The 24,186-nt window shown below is 50.0% G+C and overlaps 1 long non-coding RNA gene across 2 annotated transcripts in view; it reads right to left on the reverse strand.

The window, feature by feature from the left end:
• The window catches only part of LOC144821573 (uncharacterized), a 2,083,451-nt gene that overhangs the window by 79,854 nt on the left and 1,979,411 nt on the right, over window positions 1–24,186 (reverse strand). The window contains exon 7 of one of the 2 annotated variants that reach the window (XR_013608383.1): window positions 9,114–9,296. The exons of the other annotated variant lie outside the window; for it this stretch is intronic. This is a non-coding gene — a long non-coding RNA (uncharacterized LOC144821573). Of the gene's footprint in view, window positions 1–9,113; window positions 9,297–24,186 lie in introns of those variants that run through there. 2 annotated transcript variants of the gene reach the window in all.

The following is a 24,186-nucleotide window of genomic DNA, read 5'->3' on the forward strand; positions in this document are numbered from 1 at the left end:
ACACTCTTTTTTGCATATTTTACAATAATCAATATCATGGTGCGCGAGCAATCCATGTTGTTACGCCCCCATTCCTCCAGCATCTCCACATTTGTGTCTGGATGATTTGGCAGGGTGAATATGCGTAGCCCACGGGGTACTAACCCTAGTTTCAAGTATTTCTCTAGGGTGATGATTTCCCATCCGCGGGATATTTCTTTACGCAGCAATTTCTCTAATTGTTGAAACAATTGATTTAATGTGGTGATTTAATGTGGTGATTTAATGTGGTGATTTAATGTGGTGGCCGCAGCGTTTGAGGCTGCTGGTTTAGGGTTGTTTGTTAATGTTGTTGGCTGAGTCTTAATGAATAGGCTCTCTGCCTTTTCCATACGTTTAGCAGCCCTCTTGTCCATTTTTAGGTCTCTCGCCTGCGATGCATATGGCGAAGCCATATGCGCATCGCGCAGGCGCGATACTATAGTTGCCGGGTCTGCTTCCCAGGAGACAGGAGACTGGCACGCGCACGCTCCGGAAAGCGATCGGAGCCGGCCGCGCGCGTTCCCAATCTCCTGTCTCTCTGGTTATGTCTAGTTTCTTTTTGTGTGCGTGCGGTTTTCGTCATTGTTGGATGGACCCTCCTTGTTTGTATGTGGGAACAAGTGCTGTTTCTTATTTGGGACCCAATGCATAATCTTATTTAAACTGCTGATGGAAATGGGAACTCGGGGCCCAAGCCAAATATGTCTCAACAATGAACGTCCCCCGACTTGAAATGCGTTTAAATAAACACACGAAGAAACTGGGTTGGTTTTGTTTGTAGCACAATGGCTCTTTTGGAACTAGGTCCGGGTCAGAGACTTGAGGAGTTCTGTGCTGTGTCATCAGACCCGTGGGGCGTTGGTCCCTGTCCTCTCAGTGAGTCTGAGGCTGTGGCAGTGCTGTTCGCACCGCCGCGTGGCGGTAAAGTCAAATCAATGTCGATGTGAATGTTGGAGAAGCAAGGAGTTAGTCTGAGGAATCGACGGCCGCCCCGTAAACAGAAGGGAGCCTCGCAAGTAAGTAGAACATTTGAGAAGGTGTTACTAGCTAAGTGTTATCATCTGCAAATATACGTTGCTAGTGGCACCGCCTGACCAAGCCCCACGCGACCGCAGTACATGTGGACCCACTGGACAGCAGTGGTGCGTTGCACCTGCTGAGCTCTACTGTGCAAGTTTGTCGAGAGTAGTGACCAGTGCTGAGTGTTGCAGTGCCAGGGCCAGGCCTGGCTGCTACGAAGAGCTGTTGCGGCTCTGCGGTAAATCCCGTGGCTGGCCCTGTCCGAAAATGCAGCTCTCGGTGGCTGCCAGTGTCCTTCGCTGCAAATAAATCTTCATTCAATGAATTAAGCAAGTATGTGCCAGCGAGTAGTAGCGCTCTGGAGTCAGGTGCATTAATGAAGAGCATTGAGTGAAAATTGCGCTAATTAAAGCTCCAAATAATGTGCATCATTTTGGCTTACTTTCCTCCTTACACGCACGCATGACACACCTGCACTCGAGTCGCAGCCACGCACTTCATTTCAGACACCATGATACCTGACCTGTGTTACTCTGGATGAGAACAGATCCACGGATGATGTAATATTTGACTGCTCTGCAGCTGGCCCAAACGCACTCATTGACTCGTCTTCTACTAATGCCCCTGATTTTCCACACAACTAATTGCCCAGCATGTATCATATACATAAAAAAAGTGTGCCTATACATAAAAAAAGTGTGCCTTTAATTCACGCTCTGGACATCGGCGTGCATGCGATCTCCATCTACTGCAGGACTTCACAACTGATGAGACCTTCGCCCTGCTCCAGCCCCCTCCGCACACACATCCAGGTTAGGCTGAGTTATGGGTGCATTGGGTGGCATATCATTTGTGGCAAGAGAGTTGACAAAAACTCCGTTGCTAGTTCTTAAAAGGCTGCAGTAGAGTCTTTTCAAAACGTATAGTTGAAAAAGAAAACGGACTCCATTACACTCTCCGTTCATATACCAATATTACAATTCGCATAAGCAGTGCATTTTAAATAATGTTGAAACTGGACACATACGTTTTCATTCATTTTTGTATGTTTTTCTTAATTTTATGTTCAACAAATTGCTCATTGCTACACAACAAATATCAACAATGGAAGAATTCACACCTGCTGATTGCCTCATCAGTGATGCTATCTTTATTCAAATATTAATTTTACTAACTGGGTCGCTATCACAACTCCCTTCATTGCCTTGTTCTAATAGTTGCTCAAAACTCATGAAGTGTTTATGCCATTAAAATTACAACCGAGATAAAATAATAGCCTAAGTACTTGACGAATTCTCTGGCTGTAACAATGTGCACTCATTGCCTTTGTTATATTCCGGCAGTCACATTCTGGCACGAGGCGGGTGGTGACTGGACCCGGGTCTCACACACAGTGTGAGGTCTAAGGTGGTGGGTGGCAGACTTCTTTTAGCAGCATCGGACTAATACCTGTAGGCTCTAAAGTAAGGCAGGTCCCACGTACCCTGGATTTACTCTGTGCAATATTCAGCACAGAAGAGCGCCGCCCGGTCGCTCCTAGCATGAAGACACGCTGGCGCTAGGCACATGCAGCCTGATTCATGTACGGGCCGTTTTGCGTGGCCCTAATAGCGAATCATAGCGACTCGCTATTGAGGACACGCAAAACGGTATTCATGTAGGAATTGCTAAATAAATAGCGATTCCTACATCTTCTCTATTTGCGAGTAGAAAATTGCTACTCGCAAAAAAAGGAATAACTCCCCATTCATTCCTATGGGCCAAAAGGCCCATAGGAATGAATGGGGAGTATCCCTTATTTGCGAGTAACAATTTACTACTCGCAAATAAGATAGCGATTTAAAGGGTGCCAGGGGTGTCCAAAGGACACCCTGTAGCACCCCTAAAATGCACATTTGAACAGGTGTTGCGCACACACATGTCCAAAGGACATGTGTGTGTGCAACATGCAACTTAGAAAAATGCTTTTAAAAGCATTTTTCTAAGTTTTTGCTATTTACCGAGAGGTCTGACCTCTCGGTAAATAGCGGCCCAAATTTGCTAAATCGCAATTTTTGAAAGTGTCATGAATAGCATTTAAGGAATCTCTAATAGAGATTCCCTAAATGCTAATTCTCGCATATTAGCTAATTCTTCATTAGCGATTTTTGCATTTGGGATTGTGAATCCCAAATGCCAAAATTGCACTCGCAAAAGGCAAGATTCTGAGAATCTTGCCCTTTGCGAGTGCAATTTAGCTTCATGAATCAGGCTGTAAGGCACTTGTCACAGGCGAGTTGTGCTGTGAATGGAAGGTGGTGAGGGATAGGCCTGTACGGCTCCCACCTTTCCCGGGGAATAATACCACCACTTTCTAATGTTTGAAGATTCTCTAAATGCCTAGACATGATAAACAGGACTTTTATTACTTTATTAGTCACGGACCATCGAAGCAGCACCTCCACACATTTTAAAGTGCTTTTTACTCATATGTTTGCTGTTTTAAATGTGCACTGATAAGGGACAAAATGCCAGCTTTCGGTGATTTTTTTACTGAGACATTAAAATCGTAATCAGCAACATTAAAAAACAGCCAGGTACCAACTCTATAGGCTGGTTCTGGTTGCTGTATCTGGGGCCAGATTTGCTTAAACTGACTGGGTTGCATAGATATGGTGTTTGCATGCACCGGCAGGGCTGACTAAATCATACTGGGAAAAGGATAATAGATGGGACTGGGCAGGGCCAGGATGGGACTGGGCAGGGCCAGGATGGGACTGGGCAGGGGTCACACTAGTTGTGGTGGATACGAATGGAGCTAGAATGAAATTCAGCTGGCTGATATGGCTCTGATGGAGGCAAGGGGGGTCAGAGTGCAGGGGTAGATTTGCTGGAAGTGTGCAGGGTTTCCGCACACTGGGCTGGCCCTTGCTGTTTCCGGTCCGGTCAATGGAGTTAGGATGCACTGAGTGGGTCAGGCTACTTCTGATTTGCTGTTAACGGTGTTAAAATGGACAATATTGTCTGGCCAGTGCTCCTCATTCCCAAAAAGGTGGACATTTGTGATATTTAACTCTCAATGTGGATTTCATTGCTTTTTTCTACTGGTGAGAAAGTGCCACTCATTTTGCCACACATTGGGCAGTAGAATGTCACTCACAAGTACACTAAAACCATGGAAAGCTCACACATAAGCAATCGGAAAATTTGGCATCTATGCTATAAAATCAGCTTTTTAGGCAAGCGTTTGGTCAGGAATGATCAGATCAACGAGATCATCTGGTGAGCACTGTAGTGCCTTCCTGCCCTCTGTTACTGCGAACTGCAGTCACGCACACTGTCTTCGGTTAGTGGTCTTCCATTTCAGGTGCTATGCATCAGTTTTAAGATCTTCTTAGAGTTTATTGTTGCGCAAATGGGTGTAATTTCTGATATTTAGAAGGTTTCCCTCATCTTCATTGCTTGATTTAGCTTGCAATAAAGTGTCACTCATAATCATTGAAATGACACTCATAATTACACTGATTTTAAGAAAATGTCACACATAAGCAATCTGAAACCTTGGCAGCTATGCTTTTATTGGCACTCCAACTCTGCTAGAAAGAACTACAGCTGCATCACGTGGGCCAATGTGGCATAGGGAGGCATAAAAACTGGGAGAATATTTCACAGCATGCTTTAAAGTCAGAGCCAGTTTGTCATGTTGTGATGTATTGTTAAGCATGCTTGTGAACATTAATGTAGAATTATTTTCCCTAATGGTACTTCACCGCAGATTGTGTTCAAGAGTAGTGGTGAAAAGTTCACACAAAAGTGTTATCCATCTTTGGAGAGGGGTCACTATGACCCAGACTTACTCAAAGGTGCGAGACTGTGTTATGTGTACTGTGTATATGTAATACTGTGTTTATGGTGGAGAGTTGTGGCACCGCGGCCAGGGCGACTGACGTTGGAATCTGGGGACCACGGTTCGATCCCGGCGCCGGCGGCAGGTCAGCCCAGCACCATGTGACTCTGGGCAGTAGCTCGCTTAATCTTCCCGACGGCCCCCAGCGCCTAGAGACCCTTACGGGTGATTGTGCGCTTTACAAATGTGGACTTTACTTTACTTTATATGTACATAATGCAAGTGCACAGGTTTTGCACAGTGTGCACTGGAGAGGAATATCCTGCATAACAATGAAAAGTTGCACATTTACAAAAACTGCACGTTTGCACATGTGCACATCTCAGATAGCCCTCTTGTGCAAGAGAATACAAAAAAAAGTGCAAAGGTCTGAACAATGTACACTCTTTTGTGCATTTGGGAAAGCATTGTTTTCTTTCTTGAGCAAACCGTCTACATCTGCCTAACTCTATGTGCACCACGAGAGGCCGATATCTTCAGCGAGGTCATGAGGCCAAGGGTGCAAGGCGTGTTAGGCCATCAACACATCAGAAGGAGAACCAAAGAAATATTGTCTGCGAACAAATGCACCACAGAACAAGCATTTGAAATGCAATAGGTCTCGTTTTTACGCAAGTTTAAGCTATTGGCATTGTAAATGACTATGCCTTTTATTTCTGTTTTAAAAACTGAAACAAAAATAAAAGGCTTTGTTATTTGCAATGTCAATAGCTCAAACTCGCGTAAATGCGAGACCTATTGCATTGTAAATGCTTGTTTTAGAGAATGTCTGGGTTGTTTTGATCATATTCAGCCAAATCACTCGCTTTGCACAGTCTCTGGCCATGTGCGGTAGGGGTGAGCCACAGGGCCTGGCTTCTGGCCGGATTCAGCACCAAAAAACACCATGGGCTGTGATTGGTTGTGTGCAGTGTCCAATCCAACACAGCTGTTCAGCCTCCTGCTGTCTATGACCACAGGGACTGGCTCTGGCAAAATCCTGCCCCCATCTCTTCCTGCACACGGGGAAGTTGGCGACAGGACAAGAAGTGGACAAAAGATTTGTTGTTTTACCCAGTCGATAAATCAGGGACAAGTTCAAGTCAAAGATAATCCCACTAATATGTAATGTAATTTGCACTTGTATAGCGCCTATCACCCAGGGGTCTCTAAGCGCTGTACGAATACCGCTGTGGAACCCTTCCTGGCTTGTTCCTGTGAGGTGTCTACGCCTGGGCACCCCCAAGGTGAAGCCAGGCATCCTAGCGCTGTTGGGGCCGTTGTGGAGATTAAGCAAGCCATTGCCCAGAGTCGCAGAGTGGGACCCATGATTGGAATAGGCACCGAGGCGAGAATTATCAGGTTCGTGGACATTGAGCCCAAGGGAATCGAACCCTGGTCCCGGGCCAGACCTCTGCCTCAGGGTCTGCTGCTCGAATCGGTGAGCCACACTTCTCCACAATATATCTTTCTATGGTAATAAAGGAAAACCCATGGAATTAGTCAAGGGGGATTGAAGCTCCATTTAAAGTTCTCAAGCGAGGAGTGTAAAGAGATACTTGGAAACATGCACACATATGGAAGTGTGCACATGGGCATGCTGTGTATGGTCCCTTGACTCAGGCCATACCGTGCTAGTAAAAGCAGATGTATCTACGATGGTGGAAATTATGCCAGGCAGGGCACTCATTAACATGAGTGCCACGCCAATATCAACACCCATGAACGAATCACACAAGGGAAGGAGAAGCTGTGGTGGAAGAGCTTGTGCCAGGCATATGTTGCATGCAGAAACAGCACGTCGCATGTGTGAGGTGCTTGTGAAGCAGGGCGTGCCCTTACACCTTCAGTGATACTTAGTGGACTTTAGGTATTTGTTATCTTTTAGGATATCCCCTTGCCCACACATACCACCAAGCATTTATTTGTGGAATTCCACGGCACAAAATGCCCTGGAGTTAGTGAACCTCTAACCTTCCATACTGGAAGATGGAACACATATTTCCAGACTTCTTCAGTCAATCAGAGTATGGTGATTCAAGAACCACTTCACAAAACATGAAGAGCCCCCAGTGAACAAAGAACTTGCCGGCCAAGCAGATTACATTTTTCATTTAAATATTCAGTATGAAAAATACAGCTGTCGAAAAAGCGTTAGATTTTTTTATTTTAGATTTTGCTTAGAAAAAATACTGAACTAATTTGCGCAAAATAAACCCAGACCTACAGCCAGATTTATCAAGCCAAAATCGGCTCGCGAGCGCTATTTTTGCATTTGGGATTCATCATCCCAAATGCAAAAATCGCAATTTTAGAAATCGCTAAATTGCGAATAATTGCATTTAAGGAATCTCAATTTGAGATTCCTTAAATGCAATTCATGGACCATTTTAAAGTTGCAAATTCGCAATCTGGGGCCGCTATTTACCGCGAAGTCTAACTACGTGGTAAATAGCGAAAACTTAGGAAAATGCACTTTAGTGCATTTTTACAAGTTGTATGTTACACACACACATGTCCTTTGGACATGTGTGTGCGCAACACCAGTGTACCTTACCATTTATGGGGTGCTACAGGGTGTCCTTTGGATACCCTGGCACCCTTGAAATCGCTTCCTTATTTGCGATTCGCTAATTGCTAATCGCAAATAAGTAATGATTCCCCATTCATTCCTATGGGCCTTCAGGCCCATAGGAATGAATGGGAAAACAATTCCTTATTTGCGATTAGCAATTAGCGAATCGCAAATAAGGAATCAGTAGAAAGAGCAAAAAATATTGTGATTCCTATATGCATCCCGTTTTGCGAGTCTTTAATAGCGAATCCTTAAAAATCGCTATTAAGGACTCGCAAAACGGGACTTTGATGAATCTGGGGGCTAGTCTGTTTCCACCTCTGTCTTCATGTCTAGATGTTTGTAATTCTCTCCAGCAGTTCTTGCTGTAGTGGGAGTGAAAATTCCCATGTGATATGAATGGGAAATTAATATTTTTAGGAGCACCCTTTATGACTTTGCCCCTCTTGAACTAGCTGCAGGAAATTTTAATGGACCATTATTAGTTGTCAGATAATTTTTTGTCATGTAAAGCCCTCTGATATCTTTGGGTCGAGTTCGCTCTATATAAAACTGCAAATAAAAGTGTCGTACAGATTCCGCAAACAGGGCTACATTTATTAGTAAAAAACACATTGGGGCATATTACCAAGGGTGGCGATAGGCAATTATCGCCGGTTTAGCGGCTGTTTTCAGCCGCTAAGCGGCGATAATTCTATCGCTCTATTAGCAAGCTGTCGCTAACCGATGTTAGTGACAGCTTTTAAGCGATAACCATCGGTTTGGCGCCCGCTTTGCATGTTAGCGATATTTATCGCTAATGACATGCAAAGTGGGCGTACCTAACCAGTTAGCCACTGAAAGCAGTTGCTAACGTCGCTATCGCCTATTAGCAAGGCAGGCGTAGCGATGGAAATATTCCCGCTATCGCCAAAAACCAACACCTGCTCAGACCAGTTCATAGCCATGTTATCCAATGAGAGGTGGATATCATGGCCAAGAGCATTTAGTCGCTAATGCGTGAATATTGCTGTATTCTCAGCGATATTCACGCATTTTGCCGCTATCGCTGTATATTTTAGCACAATGGAGAAAACGTTGCTAATAGCATGTTTTCTCCGCTAACATATCCAGCGATAGGCAGCGATAAAAAAATCGTCGCTAAGCCTATTTAGCGATAACTATCGCTACGTGTTGGTAATATGCCCCATTGTTTTAGTGGACTAAAGAACGCATCTGTAAGTACAATGGTGCTGTTCACGTACCTTTATGCATATCTATGCGCGTGTATTTTACTGGTATGAGCCTATGGGAATTTAGGATAGGCTGTCCGCTTTATTATTTTGCAGGCTTCTGGAAATATGCATATACTATTGAATTACAGCATATAGTGTATAATTTGTATGACTTTGTATGGAAAGGGGAAATCCTATAATAAAGAAATTGAAAGCAAATCATATCTTCATTCTTCAGGCATGAATGTCAAGTTAATCATAAAATCTTAACACATGAACTACCGGATTGTTCGTTTATTTATTAGATTTTTGTCAGTTAACTCTATGTAATGAAAGCAAAAAACAAAACTGAAATAGAAGCAAATCCTTCGTTTTTTTATTATACATTCTCGAGATACTCTTTCCAACATCTGCATATCTAAGTAGCCCGTTGGTTTACTGCTGGCCTCCTGTCTTGCTAATTAAACTATTGGCCTTTAGTTGGAATTCTAAAGTCCAGCTTTGAAAAACACAGCATCTCTGCTCAAAGTTCATGGCATCTTGGCTGCTTCTTCTGTTCTCCACGGTATCCTGTCTTCACCCGCCCTTGTCCTAATCGTCACTAAAGATAAAGGTAAACAATGTAATTTAAAATTGAAGAGAGAAAGAGATCCATCTATCTGTGTGGGTGTGTGTGAGCAGCAGCTTGTGACACACATACAAGGCAATGAAAAGCAGCCACACAATTGACATGTTAACTCTTTTGAGTGCGAAAGGTTTCTTTAGATATGTTAAGATGGGCCTCCGAGGGCCCACTGGGGCCCTGCTCGCATAGTGAAGTGAAGTGAAGTGAAGGAGTTTTAAAAAGCGCGACTGTTGCCCGAGGGCGTCCAAGCGCTAATAGTAGAAAAGAAGCTCTGAGGGGTGGGAGAAAGAGGGAAAAGGATGAGGAGAAGGTTAATTTCTAAATAAGAATGTTTTCAGTTCGGTCCAGTTCAGCATAGAACGGTCTTTCGACCCCGCAGGGGCGCAGACTAGGGACCACGAGTGACCAACTGGCATGGGTGCAAATTCAGGACGGGGAGTGTAAAAATTCAGGACAAAGGGACAAAATTCAGGACAAAAATTCAGGACAGGACGTCAAAATTCAGGACAAAACTTCGGGACAAAAGGTACGTTTTACAGACATATTAAAGGAGTTCGCGCAGTAGTATATAAGTAAGCACATCCATATCCAAACATATTCAACCATTTGCAAACCTGTCCATCATGTATTCTTCCATCCATGATTTCACACATCCATCACCCTTTCACTCATCCATCCATCCCCCCTTTCACTCTATCTATCGGTACACTCATCCATCTGCTCTTCCACCCATCCGTTCATCCATCCACTCATCCATCCAGCCTTTTAACCTTTCACCCATCAAGCCATCCTTTCACTTACTCATCCATCCACCGTCACTCATCCCTCCACCCATTCAGTCATCCATCCATCCTCCCTTTCTCTCCAGCAAATCTTTCATTTAGCCATCCTTCCTTCCACCCATCCATCTACTCATCCACTCATGAATCCATCCATTGACCCTATCAATCATCCATCTACCCTTTCACTCCTTCACTCATCTATCCATCCTTTTGTCCATCTACCCTCCCTTTCACTCACTCATCCATCCTTACATCCACCCTTTCACTCATCCGTCGATCCATTCACCCTTTCACTTATCAATTCATCAATCCATCCATCATTTCACTCATCCATCCACCCATTCACTCGCCCATCATCCACCCTTTCACTCGCCCATCATCCACCCTTTCACTCATCCATTCACCCTTCTACCCATCCATCTACCCTTCCACCCATCCATCCATCTTTTTACCTTTTCTCTAATCCATCCTTCCACTCACATCCATCCATCCATCCTTTCTCTCATTATCCATCTTTTCACTAATCCATTCAGCCATTCACCCATCCCTTCACTTACTCACTCGCCCACCGTTTCATATTAATTATGAGCTGAGCCCTTGTCTGCAGAGTTGCAGACAGAAGAGGCCCATCAAGAACGTCACCCCTGCTCTAGTTCCTAACGCAGGGCGTGGGGCAGGAAGTGTTCACCAAGCACTTGCACATAGGCAATCTGAGTCATGCATGATGCACAGTGCCAGGCCATGAGGTGACTGACATGGTGTGTTTTCCAGGGCTTTAAGTGGGATGAAAAAACTGGGGGGTCTCTCCAAAGTGGTTGTGTGATGTAATTAAGGGTGTGGCTTAAAACACCTAAGCTAAAAATCTGTGCTTATTATAGTGTACGCCTGACTGGTATTTTGCCTCTTGTCATTGTATCCAGATATATAACACAACAAGTAACGTTACACCTGCAACAAGCCAGAACTACTAGCTTTGTCAATGGTTATTAGTTGCATTAAAAAAAAGGCAGCAATCATGGTGGGGCTAGGGAGCTTGCAACACGAGGGAGACAGCAACAGGGAGTGCTGTAGTGGAGCGGGTGAGTATTTGGCAGGGGGAGAAGCACACAAGTGAAAGGGATGATAAAAAAAATGCATTCTCATAAAGCACCTAAAAAAAAGTGAGTTCACTAAAAGTGAGCAGTGGAAGGCTCGGATTTTTAAGCACAAAACGTGCCACCGGTGCAAAGTGACAGTGCGAGGAGCATTTCCTTGCCATTTACAGAACCCTGCCAAATTTCATGGAATTTTTATTTAACTCTGTGGAATTCCACAGAGTGAAATTCTACGAGTTCTGCCCAGGCCTAGGGGTGAGCCGGGTTCGAGTGTCAGCCTTATGTCAACAGTCTGTGATTCTGGGCAAATCACCTAACTTCCGGGGAACTTATATAGCAGATGCTCATGTAAAGCGCTGCACTGCCTTTGGATCAAGTTTGCGCTGTATATAACTGCAACATAAATAATAAAGCGTCTGGGCACTCCAGTAGTCTTCTGCTCTCCCGCTTTTTTCAAAGTAATGTAAAAGAGTGACTGGAACCGGGCACTTCTAGATTGGAAGAACTACTGCCACATTATTGAACCTCCACATCCCGGACGGCTGCCATGACTCTCTCAGTAGCCTTTTTTTCACTTTTTACTGAATACATTTTCAGCCACATGTATTGGTAGCAGCTGGAAACAGAATAGGATGGCCGGTCTGAATACTATGACCATCCTGTTGGAGACACCATTGTTAAATGCAAAGGTCTTCGTTTGCTTTCTCTGTGGCTAGAAAGGAAACCTCTGAAGGTTTACACCAAATGTAGTATTGTTGCTTAAAAGCAGGTTTCATGATAGCCCTTTGTTGAAAAGAGACATGTGCTTGCTTTCCATCCTGTAGCGCTCTAGTGTTTCGCGGGTCTCGGCTGAGACCCGGAAACACCCACAAACATTGTAGCACCTTCTGGCCAGGCGTGGCCAGAAGGCTTTAAATAAAGGGACCGGAGTCGCTCGGGACTTCCGGTCCGTACCTTCAAGCTGTGTGTGCGTGTCCAGTTATTGCCCTGCAGCGACCGTTAGTCCGTGGCCCATCAGTGTGTGTGGGGCCACGTCCTGCTCCCCTACACTGGCGACGAGGATGGGATCACGTCTAGTGAGCCCAGCGGCGGAGCGGCGAATCAGCGGGTGCCGTTGGCGTACCTGGTGTGCGGCGGCCCCTGTGTGCGCCGAGTGCTGTTGGCGGGAAATCCCGGTTGTGCCTGGAAGGTGGTGCTATGTGGGGTGCTCCTATATTCCCTCAGGAACAGTTGCAGTGCCATCTCTGGGTCTTTGCCTTCCACCATCGCAATCCGTATGGTTTTGTTAACTGTCCTCATAAAGCGTTCTGCCTCCCCGTTTGCCTGGGGCCATTGTGGAGTGACTCTGTGATGTTTTACTCCCAGAAAAAAAAAAAAAATCAAATACACGGTGAACTCTATCAGAGACTGTGCATTTCTGGTGAGAGCAAAGGTCAAGCTATACGAAGGTTCCTATCTAAGAACACTGGTATCAAGAAAAGAAAAGGGGGTGGGAGGTGCTCAACAGCTACTGTAGACAGGCATCACCAAGACAATCCCTAACAATGTCTTTACAAGATGGGGCAGCCACAGGAGGGTCACAACAGGTTGCGCCCACAGCGGCAGTGACAGGACCAGCGAGACAGCAGGCAGCGAGAACAGAGGTCCAACAGTCCCCACACTCGCAAATCAATCCACTGCCGCTATTTAGCGCTCTCATTGAACCAAATACAGCCGCGCCAAGGTGGGCAATGTGGCTGCGCCGATTAAACAATTATTTCACGGCAACACGCGAGAAAGATGATGAGGTAAAAAGATCCCTGCTATTACATTTTGGAGGAGATGAATTACACAAACTGTTCACACACCTACCAAATACAGGGGCGGCAACAGACTACAATGCTGCTGTGCAAGCGCTGAACGATCACTTTGACCCTCAACTTAACCCCCATTATGAAAGGTTCAAGTTTAGACAATCCAAACAAAGAGAGGGGGAGACCATGGATGCGTTCCACGCAAGACTCAGAGAAATGATAAGCACCTGCCCGGACGATGACCAGACGAAGGAAGTAACGGCCCAACTGATCCAAGGCTGCAAAAGCAAACACTTGAGAACACTGATTCTGCGACAATCACGCATCACGCTGGATGAGATACTGATGCTTGCCAGGTCACATGAACTGTCGGATGCTCGTGCCACCGCAATGGAAGAAGCTAGTGCCATCTAAAGCACGCATCCTCACGTATGGAAGCACGAAACCCCTACCCCTAAAAGGAAAAATGACTGTGCAAGTGAAAGCAGAGGGGCAAGAGCTCACGACCACATTTCATGTCATAGATCGAGAGGCAGACCTGCTCATAGGAAGCCACACAGCGGAAGACCTCAAGCTGATAGCGTTCGCAAACATAGTAAAGGCGCTACACACAGAGGAGCTCCTCCAAATGTTCCCCTCACTATTTCAGGGCCTGGGCACCATCAAACGACCACCAGTCAGGTTGCACATCGACAAAGCAATACAACCAGTAGCCCTACGCCATAGAAGAATTCCATTTCACCTGCGGTCAGCGGTGGAACAAGAGCTAAAGAATCTTGAGGAACAAGGGGTAATTGAAAAAGTAACGGGACCAACCCCGTGGGTGTCACCCATGGTGATCGCTGAGAAACCAAGACAACCTGGAAAAATCAGGATTTGCATAGACATGAGGATGCCGAACAGGGCAATTAAGAGGGAGAGGCACCTAACGCCTACAGTGGATGATATATTGACCGACTTAAATGGAGCCCAATGGTTTTCCAAATTAGATCTTAATGCGGGATACCATCAACTCAGACTAGCAGAAGAGAGTCGTTACATCACGACGTTTTCCACACACTTGGGGCTGAGACGGTACAAGAGACTCAACTTCGGAATAACATCGGCAGCAGAGATCTTTCAGAACACCATCAAAGAGATCTTATCCGGGCTGAACGGAGTACTGAACATAAGTGATGATATCCTCATCCACGCGAAGACGAGTGAGGAACACCATAGAAGACTAAAGTCGACACTTCGAAGGCTAGCTGAATTTGGAATCACCCTGCACAAGGAGAAATGCCAATTTTTCAAGCAGTCGATCGAATTCTTTGGCTACGTGTTCGACTCAGAAGGCGTCAAGGTGGACCCCAGGAAGTCACAGCAATTAAAAATGCCCCTGCTCCAACAACAGCTTCAGAGGTGAGGAGTTTCATGGGAATGGCACAATACTGTGCCCGGTTCATTCCGCAACTAGCCACGATTGCCGAGCCGTTAAGAAACCTGACGAAGAAAGAAACAGCGTGGAAATGGTCACGGGTGGAAGCAGAGGCGTTCGAGAAAATCAAGGGAGCGCTATTGGACAGCACGACAATGGCTTATTTTGACACAGCAAGGGCAACAGAAATCCTTGTGGACGCTAGCCCCGTAGGGCTGGGCGCCCTCCTTATGCAAGAGTCAGAACCAGGGGTGTGGGTCCCGTTGGCGTTTGCGAGCAAGGCCCTAACCGCAACAGAAGCAAGATACTCTCAGATAGAGAGAGAGGCGTTAGCAGTGAAGTGGGCCTGCAATCACTTTCATCTATACATTGCCGGACAGCCATTCAGAATGGTCACCGATCATCAGCCACTTCTACCACTATTCAGAGGGACCGCTCCGCACCCTCCACCCCGGATCGAGAGGTGGGCCATTCAAACTCAACACTACCAAATGGACCTGGTATATCGTCCGGGAGCAAAAAACCCGGCAGACTTCTTGTCACGTCATCCCACCGAGAAGGAAGAAACTGGGGGTGACCAGGAAACACAGACGGAAGAGTTTGTAGACATGGTATCGCAGTTAGCATGTCCGCATGCATTGGTGGCAGAAGACATTGTAGCCCAATATGATCATGATGCCACGATGGTCAAAGTTAAAGCGGCCCTCGAGGCAGGGTCCTGGGAGAACTTCCTGCGCAATGTGAGTGACTGGAGTGAAACAGATCGAAATCGGCTGTCCCAAATTTGGAGAGTGCACAACGAGCTAAGTAAAGCCAACAATGGACTGATTCTGAGAGGGTCGCGGGTAGTCATCCCAGTGTCTCTTCAAGATCACGCAACCCTGCTAGCCCATGAGGGACACCAAGGGACAAGAAGAATGAAAGCGAGAATGAGGGAAAAGGTGTGGTTTCCCTACATGGACGAGATGGTAGACAGCGTAGTAAGGAACTGCCGGGCATGCCAGCTTACTAGTGCCCCGGAATCACCAGCCCCGATCATCACAGAGGAGCCCTCACCCTCCCCGTGGAGCTGGATCAGTCTGGACTTTGGCAGCTTCCCGGACGGGAGAGTGACGGTAGTAATGGTGGACAACTACACCAAGTATCCAATAGTAGAGTTAGCAACGTCTACCAGCTTCGCAAACATACAACCTCTGCTTAGCAAGACATTTGCGCTATTTGGCATTCCCCAGAGAATCAAAACGGATAATGGGCCGCCATTCCAGGGCAGCGAGTTTAAGGAATTTCTAAAGGAGCTGGGAGTAAAACATCACAGAGTCACTCCACAATGGCCCCAGGCAAACGGGGAGGCAGAACGCTTTATGAGGACAGTTAACAAAACCATACGGATTGCGATGGTGGAAGGCAAAGACCCAGAGATGGCACTGCAACTGTTCCTGAGGGAATATAGGAGCACCCCACATAGCACCACCCAAAGATCCCCATGGTCACTGATGTTTGCCGGACCAAGGAGAGATCGACTGCCCATGGCTGATAACTGGAAAGTGGCGCCATATAGACCTGCCGACACCCAAGAACGAAGGCGAAAGAACAATGAACGGGCAAACAACAAGAGGAGAGCTCAAGACAAAGAACTAAGCCCCGGAGACACTGCCTTGCTGCGAACCAGAAGACCGGGAGGCAAATTCCGTACACCATATGAGACCGAGCCATGGGTCATCAAAACAACTAAAGGTACGGCGGTGACGGCACAGAGAAATGAGGAGGTGGTGACTAGGAATGTGTCCTGGTTTAAGCGTATCCCAGCAAGGCCGGAAAACCGACAAGGCGATGAAAGGCAAGACGTCGATATGGCGGAGCAAACTGACGGTGACCTTCATACAGATAGCACCGTGAGCACACCTGAAGTCACGAGAAGAAAAGAGCCTGACTCACAAACAACCAGAGGAGGTGGGGGACACCATCTAAGACCCAACCCTCGGCCTAATGTGAGGCTTGCTGACTTTGCGTGTTGACTCACTATTATTCCTGAAGAAAAGAAAATAAAGAACCAAGTTGGAATGGGATGTAGCGCTCTAGTGTTTCGCGGGTCTCGGCTGAGACCCGGAAACACCCACAAACATTGTAGCACCTTCTGGCCAGGCGTGGCCAGAAGGCTTTAAATAAAGGGACCGGAGTCGCTCGGGACTTCCGGTCCGTACCTGCAAGCTGTGTGTGCGTGTCCAGTTATTGCCCTGCAGCGACCGTTAGTCCGTGGCCCATCAGTGTGTGTGGGGCCACGTCCTGCTCCCCTACACATCCCAAGCCCAGACGGCCCCATTGTCATTCTGTATGTGGCAATCGACCTGCATACAGAAGGACACTGGGCGGGAGGGGCTGCTCTTGTGCTCTAGAATGAGTGCGAGGCGGCTCCAGCAGTGGGCGTGAGGCCTCTCACAGGGGAGCAGCGCTGCTCCCTGTGATGGCCAAAATTACGGACAAAAGGCGTCCGTAAAAGGGACCTCACGGACAACGGACGTGAGGTGAAATTTACGGACTGTCCGTGAAATGTACGGACGGTCGAACCTTTGGAAAGCCAAGGCAGCCCTGTGCTTCTCGGCTCCTCCCCGACTCCGGCCCCTCCACAGTCAGACTCAGACCCAGGTGAGGCCGCGTTACACAGGCAGACCCCAGAACCTCGAGAGTGCACAGTGCACACTCCGACAGACCCCAGAACCTCGAGAGTGCACAGTGCACACTCCGACAGACCTCAGAACCTCGAGAGAGTGCACAGTGCACACTCCGACAGACCCCAGAACCTCGAGAGAGTGCACAGTGCACACTCCGACAGACCCCAGAGCCTCGAGAGTGCACAGTGCACACTCCGACAGACCCCAGAACCTCGAGAGAGTGCACAGTGCACACTCCGACAGACCCCAGAACCTCGAGAGAGTGCACAGTGCACACTCCGACAGACCCCAGAGCCTCGAGAGTGCACAGTGCACACTCCGACAGACCCCAGAACCTCGAGAGAGTGCACAGTGCACACTCCGACAGACCCCAGAGCCTCGAGAGTGCACAGTGCACACTCCGACAGACCCCAGAACCTCGAGAGAGTGCACAGTGCACACTCCGACAGACCCCAGAACCTCGAGAGAGTGCACAGTGCACACTCCGACAGACCCCAGAACCTCGAGAGAGTGCACAGTGCACACTCCGACAGACCCCAGAACCTCGAGAGAGAGTGCACAGTGCACACTCCGACAGACCCCAGAACCTCGAGAGAGTGCACAGTGCACACTCCGACTGACCCCAGAACCTCAAGAGTGCACAGTGCACACTCCGACAGACCCCAGAACCTCGAGAGAGTGCACAGTGCACACTCCGACAGACCCCAGAACCTCGAGAGTGCACAGTGCACACTCCGACAGACCCCAGAACCTCGAGAGAGTGCACAGTGCACACTCCGACAGACCCCAGAACCTCAAGAGTGCACAGTGCACACTCCGACAGACCCCAGAACCTCGAGAGAGTGCACAGTGCACACTCCGACAGACCCAAGAACCTCGAGAGAGTGCACAGTGCACACTCCGACAGACCCCAGAACCTCGAGAGTGCACAGTGCACACTCCGACAGACCCCAGAACCTCGAGAGAGTGCACAGTGCACACTCCGACAGACCCCAGAACCTCAAGAGTGCACAGTGCACACTCCGACAGACCCCAGAACCTCGAGAGAGTGCACAGTGCACACTCCGACAGACCCCAGAACCTCGAGAGTGCACAGTGCACACTCCGACAGACCCCAGAACCTCGAGAGAGTGCACAGTGCACACTCCGACAGACCCCAGAACCTCGAGAGAGTGCACAGTGCACACTCCGACAGACCCCAGAACCTCAAGAGTGCACAGTGCACACTCCGACAGACCCCAGAACCTCAAGAGTGCACAGTGCACACTCCGACAGACCCCAGAACCTCGAGAGTGCACAGTGCACACTCCGACAGACCCCAGAACCTCAAGAGAGTGCACAGTGCACACTCCGACAGACCCCAGAACCTCAAGAGTGCACAGTGCACACTCCGACAGACCCCAGAACCTCGAGAGTGCACAGTGCACACTCCGACAGACCCCAGAACCTCGAGAGAGTGCACAGTGCACACTCCGACAGACCCCAGAACCTCGAGAGTGCACAGTGCACACTCCGACAGACCCCAGAACCTCGAGAGTGCACAGTGCACACTCCGACAGACCCCAGAACCTCAAGAGTGCACAGTGCACACTCCGACAGACCCCAGAACCTCAAGAGTGCACAGTGCACACTCCGACAGACCCCAGAACCTCGAGAGTGCACAGTGCACACTCCGACAGACCCCAGAACCCCGAGAGTGCACAGTGCACACTCGACACTCCGACTCTGCTGCAGAATGCATCGTCCAACAATCGCGCCCCCTCATCCCCCTGTGTGTGGACACCTGTGCTCTTACTGCGTGCACTCTTCGGGGGGGGGGGCACTGAACAAGTGAGGGCACCGTGCCGCAAGCGTGCACTCGCAGACACATGCATCTGTCTGCTCTGCAGTCACCTGTAGCACGGGAGGTGAGGTGACTGGCAAGCCTCTGTAGTGCTCACTCAGACACCTGCACTTCGGTGAGCATACCCAGACATCAGCGTCACTGTTGCACGCGGCCCTGGAGTGTACACCAGGGCATGAGTACTTTCAATCAATCAATCAATCATGCCATTTGTATAGCGCACTACTCACCCGGGAGGGTCTCAAGGCGCTTGGGGGGAGGGGTATGCTACTGCTCGAACAGCCAGGTCTTGAGTTGTTTCCTGAAGGCGAGATGGTCCTGGGTCAGCCGAAGGTGGATGGGGAGGGAGTTCCAAGTCTTGGCAGCCAGGTAAGAGAAGGATCTTCCTCCGGTGGTGGCTCTATGGATGCGTGGTACGGCGGCAAGGGCGAGGCTGGTGGACCGTAGCTGGCGGGTGGGAGTGTAGAAGGTCAGGCGGTCGTTGAGGTACTTGGGGCCCAGGTCGTGGAGAGACTTGTGTGCGTGGGTGAGGAGCCGGAACGTGATCCTCTTGTCGACGGGGAGCCAGTGCAGGTTCCTCAGGTGGCTGGAGATGTGGCTGCGTCGGGGAACATCCAGGATGAGTCGGGCGGAGGCGTTCTGGATGCGCTGGAGTCTTCTCTGTAACTTGGCTGTGGTTCGGGCGTAGAGGGCGTTTCCGTAGTCCAGTCGACTGGTGACGAGTGCTTGGGTGACAGTCTTCCTGGTCTCGGTCGGGATCCAGCGGAAGATCTTGCGAAGCATACTCAGGGTGTTGAAGCACGATGAGGAGACGGCGTTGACTTGTCTGGTCATTGAGAGGGAGGGGTCCAGGATGAAGCCCAGGTTGCGTGCGTGGTCGGTTGGCTTGGGTGCGGTGCCCAGGGCTGGGGGCCACCAGGAGTCGTCCCAGGCGGAGGGCGAAGATCCCAGAATGAGGACTTCCGTCTTGTCCGAGTTCAGTTTCAGGCGGCTGTCCTTCATCCACTCGGCGACGTCTTTCATCCCTTCGTGTAGGCAGGTTCTGGCGGCGTCGGGGTCTCTGGTGAGGGAGAGGATCAGCTGGGTGTCGTCGGCGTAAGAGATGATGTTGAGGTTGTGCTGGCGTGCGATGGCTGCGAGAGGTTTCATGTAGATGTTGAAGAGGGTGGGGCTGAGTGTAGATCCTTGCGGGACGCCGCAGATGACTTCGGTGGCCTTGGAGCGAAACGGGGGGAGGCGTACTCTTTGTGTTCTTCCGGCGAGGAACGAGATGTTCCACTCCAGTGCCTTCTCTTGGATACCGATGTTGCTGAGGCGCTGGACTAGGGTGCGGTGGCAGACCGTGTCGAAAGCAGCGGAGAGGTCCAGGAGGATGAGGGCCACTGTTTCCCCCTTGTCGAGCAGGGTCCGGATGTCGTCGGTGGCTGTGATGAGGGCCGTCTCGGTGCTGTGGTTGGCTCTGAAGCCGGACTGCGAGGGGTCGAGGGATCTGTTCGTCTCGAGGAAGGCGGTCAGCTGTCTGTTGACAATCTTCTTGATGACTTTAGCAGGAAAAGGGAGGAGCGAGATGGGGCGGAAGTTTTTGAGATCGGTGGGGTCCGCTGTAGGTTTCTTCAGGAGGGCGCTGATCTCGGCGTGCTTCCAGCTCTCCGGGAAGGTGGCGGTGTTGAAGGAGGCGTTGATGATGTTCCGGAGTTGGGGTGCGATGGTGGAGGCGGCCTTGTTGAAGACGTGGTGTGGGCAGGGGTCGGTCGGTGATCCGGAGTGGATGGTGTTCATCGTGCGGGCTGTGTCTTTGGTGGTCACCGTGGTCCAGGTGCGAAGGGTGGCGGTGGGGGGCGTTGGTTCGACGGTTGGGTGCGTGGGTGGGCACCAAAGCTGTTGTGGATGTCGGCGATCATGCGGTGGAAGAACGAGGCGAGGGAGTCGCAGAGGTCTTGTGAAGGAGTGATGTCGTTGGTGCCGGTGCTGGGGTTGGAGAACTCCTTGACGATAGTGAAGAGCTATTTGCTGTTGTGGGCGTTGTTGTCCAGTCGTTCCTTCAGGGATTTTTTCTTGGTGGTGCGGATGAGCTGGTGGTGCTTGCAGGTAGCGTGTTTGAGGGCGGTCATGTTGTCGGTGGTCCGGTCTAGGAGCCAGGCTTTCTCGAGGGTGCGGCAGGTCTTGTTGGAGTCCTTGAGGTCGTCGGTGAACCAGGATGCCTTCTTGCTTCTGGGTCTGCTGGGAGGGTTCTTTAGTGGCGCGAGGTCGTCGGCGCAGGCGGTCAGCCACTGTGTGTGCGTGGTCCCGGGGGTCTGTAGACGAGGGTGCCTCTGAGGGTCGTCTTAGGGTCGGTGTGAATCTGGAAGTGGAGATGTTCGGCTGCGGCGAAGGAGTCGTTGGCGTCGGTCGTGATGCGGATGGTGTTCCTGTGGACGATGGCGATGCCACCTCCGGTCTGGTTGATGCGGTCCCTCCTGATGATCTTGTACCCGTCCGGGATGGCGATGGCGATGTCGGGTGCAGAGGAGGCGTTCATCCAGGTTTCCGTGAGGAAGGCGACGTCCGGTGATGTAGCGTCGAGGAGGTTCCAGAGTTCCACGGCGTGTCTGTGGACGGAGCGGGTGTTGATCAGGATGCACTTGAGGTGGTTGCTGCTGGTGTTTGTCTTGGCAGGTGCGGGGCAGGTTCGGAGGCAGGTGAACTTGCAGGTGCAGCAGGTGAAGGGTCCGTGGGTGCGTCTCGGGGTGGCTCGGCAGCAGGCGTGGGTCCGGCCGGCATTGAGTGCGTTGAGAGTGGCGGCGTCGTAGGTCAGTCGGGTCGTCTTGCCTCGGCGGGGAGGGCCAGGGGTCCTGGTGCTGGGCGCGGGCCAGGCGCGGACGGGCACAGACGGGCTTACCTTTGGCGCACCTTTGGCGCTCAATCGGTGCTCCCGCTGCGCGCGTCCGCTGTGCGGTCGCTCTGGGGGCGTCATAAGTAAGGAGACGGGAGGAAGGAGCAGCTGGGTGGCGGGAGCGGGGCGGCGAATGGAATCACAGGGGGGCGGGGCCGCAGGGAGGCAGCGGCGGGAAATTCCAAGAAGCAGCGGGCAGCGGGAAATTCCCAGGAGCAGCGGGAAATTCCCAGGAGCAGCGGGAAATTCCCAGGAGCAGCGGGCAGCGAGCGAAGGAATCTGCAGGCAGGAGGCGGCAAAGGCAGGCAGGAGCGGCAGCAGTGAGTGGGGCGACCAAGCCCTGTGGAGGGCTGAGCGGTCACACTCTGTGGTCCCCTACGGTCCCCTTAAGTAAGGAGCCGGGAGGGAGGAGCAGCTGGGTGGCGGGAGCGGGGCGGCGAATGGAATCACAGGGGGGCGGGCCGCAGGGAGTCAGCGGCGGGAAATTCCAAGAAGCAGCGGGCAGCGGGAAATTCCCAGGAGCAGCGGGAAATTCCTAGGAGCAGCGGGAAATTCCCAGGAGCAGCTGGCAGCGAGCGAAGGAATCTGCAGGCAGGAGGCGGCAAAGGCAAGCAGGAGCGGCAGCAGTGAGTAGGGCGACCAAGCACATTCCGACCCCGTGCCTCCACAGTGCACAAGTGTGTGTTTGGAATGCACATTCCAACCCTGTGTCTCTGCAGTGCACAAGTGTGTGTTTGGAATGCACATTCCGACCCCGTGCCTCCACACTGCACAAGTGTGTGTTTGGAATGCACATTCCGACCCCGTGCCTCCACACTGCACAAGTGTGTGTTTGGAATGCACATTCCAACCCTGTGTCTCTGCAGTGCTTGGAATGCACACCCCGACCCCGTGCCTCCACAGTGCACACGTGTGTGTTTGGAATGCACATTCCAACCCTGTGTCTCTGCAGTGCTTGGAATGCACATCCCGACCCCGTGCCTCCACAGTGCACACGTGTGTGTTTGGAATGCACATTCCGATACTGTGGCTCTGAAGTGCACAAGTGTGCGCTTCTGGAGTGCACATCCCAAACCCCGTGTCTCAAGAGTGCACAAGACTAAGCTTTTACACTGCACATTCCGATCCTCATGTTTCTGAAGGGCACACAGGTGCGCTTTTTAAGTGCACATTCTAACCTCCGTGTCTCTGAAGTGTACAAGAGTACGTTTTTTAACTGCACATTTTGACCCTGTGAATCCGAGTGCACACTTGTGTTCTTCTGGAGCGCACTTTCCGACTCCCGTGCCTCTGGAGTGTAGCTTCAGGTTCCGTGTGTCTCCAGTGTTCCCGCTCAGAGACCTGTGCTTCTGAAGTGCACTCTAAGACCCCAGCTCCCTTAAAGTTCACATGCCAGAGGGGCCATAACAAAACGTGAACAATGCGCATATAGTAGTTGCAACAAAATCTACAAAACCGGTATCTACTCTGCAAGATACCACTCTGAGATGTAACAACGTTAAAATGAGATTCTATAAATCATGACTGAAAATGAATACATGGATTATTAACAAGGACTAAAAAGTTGGTACAGTTACCACAATGGTGGCATTTAGCAGTGCGTCTGGCTGGGGCAAGAGGTTGCCGCATTTCATGGTGCTGCTATAAGTGGCATCTACTGATGCGAGTCGCACAGAACAAAAGAAAGGTGCGTGGTCAGCATTATGAAAGTTAAAGCGCTTCATGACGGTCCACCCAAAAAAACAAGCGTTAAAAGACAAGTGCGGCCGTGCAGCCGCGAAAGTTAAAGCGACGCACACTCTTCTGGAGGTGGGGTGGAGGGGACGTGCCTTTAAAACCTGACCCAAAACAGATGGCCCCTGCGGGCCGCTGCTGGCTCCCAAGAGCAAAACGCTCTGGGAATAAACATTTCCCAAGAAGCTGGGACCTCCAAACGCCTTTGGCCAAATGCGTACTAAAGCCAGACGCAAAGGCCAACAGCGGGGAGCACCACACGCAGGAGCTTCTCCTGAAGCTGAAGTGAATCCAAGAGGTCGATATCCTAGTGCTGAGCATGCGCTGCGCTAGGCTCGACCTAAAAATGAAAATGGAGTACCTCAGAAGTATTTTTTTTGTACGGTGGGAAGACAAGCAGCAATTTTCTGCCGCTCCCTCCCAAAACAATTAAGATGTAAAAAGGACCGGCTTGAAGGGGAGGGTATGGCAGGGACGCAATGCTGAGATGGCATTGGGGAATAATAAAATAATAAAGCCGGTGAGGGGTGGAAGGGAAAAGCAGCACACAGGGGTGAGAGCATTCAAGGGGTGGGAGGAGCAATTTTTGGTGGAGAGAAGCACACAAGAGAAGAGCTGGAACTCACGTGCAATATCATAGAGTGCATAACCAAATCGAAAAA

This window comes from Lissotriton helveticus, chromosome 2_2 (assembly GCF_964261635.1).
Source record: "Lissotriton helveticus chromosome 2_2, aLisHel1.1, whole genome shotgun sequence".
Lineage (NCBI taxonomy): Eukaryota > Metazoa > Chordata > Amphibia > Caudata > Salamandridae > Lissotriton > Lissotriton helveticus.